Source organism: Schistocerca americana, chromosome 7, assembly GCF_021461395.2.
Source record: "Schistocerca americana isolate TAMUIC-IGC-003095 chromosome 7, iqSchAmer2.1, whole genome shotgun sequence".
NCBI lineage: Eukaryota > Metazoa > Arthropoda > Insecta > Orthoptera > Acrididae > Schistocerca > Schistocerca americana.
In genome coordinates this window covers 589,794,267-589,795,249 of record NC_060125.1, presented here as the reverse complement: position 1 = coordinate 589,795,249, position 983 = coordinate 589,794,267, and the positions used below count along the sequence as shown (strand labels likewise).

General features: G+C 50.9%; 1 pseudogene; it reads right to left on the bottom strand.

The window, feature by feature from the left end:
* Positions 1 to 247: 247 nt before the first annotated feature.
* Positions 248 to 365, bottom strand: LOC124623488 (annotated as a pseudogene).
* Positions 366 to 983: the final 618 nt, after the last annotated feature.

Here is a 983-nt window from a genome sequence, read left to right as displayed (position 1 = left end):
GGTGGAAAGGAGAGCTACATAAAGTACTAAAAAACTAAACTCCTCCCGCACAGGCCATGAAGGCCGAAAGGTACCGACTGGCCGCCGTGTCATCCTTAGCCCACAGGAGTCACTGGATGCGGAGATGGAGGGTCATGTGGTCAGCACACCGCTCTCCCGGCCGTATGTCCGTTTCCGAGACCGGAACTGCTACTTCTCAATCAAGTAGCTCCTCAGTTTGCCTCACAAGGGCTGAGTGCACCCCGCTTACCGACAGCGCTCGGCAGACCGGATGGTCACCCTTCCAAGTGCTATCCCAGCCCGACAGCGCTTAACTTCGGCGATCTGACGGGAACCAGTGTTACCACTGCGGCAAGGCCGTTGGCTACCTAAAGTACATGTACTTATAAAATTAAAACTAAAGTAATAATGTAAATAAGAACATCTGGCTCAATAGACAATACATGTAATGTACGATGTTTATGTATGTGTTGAAATCCATACACAGGTATCGATGATTTGGACTGTGTGCATTAGTGGGTGCAGGTATTCAGATGACCGGCACTAGTATGGCGAGCTGTTCGAGATAACACTGGACAAAAGGCGTCAGCTGCTGGGGTGGCCGAACTGCTGGTGTGGACGCAGACGGTAAAACCTGTTCTGGCGAGCGCATCACGGACAAAAGGTGAAAGGTGACGGGACAGTGGACACACGCCGTCGCAGTCCCACGCTTCAATTGGGCCCACGCAGCTTGCTAATGATCTACAGAGTGGTGGCATCTTTAACAAGGCATCGACAGCAGATGACGTGGCAGATTAACTGATGGGGTCACAGCCGCTGCAGGCAGGTCTTACACAGATGAGGTTTGTGTACTGCAAAAGAAACTATCACTGCCACCTTGTAGCACCATCAAAGCTTAAAGAGTGACTTTTACGTCTCGAACCCAATAGTTTTGAGTCTTCAGACACCATCCAGCGGGAACCGAGACAACTACAAAACCTCGC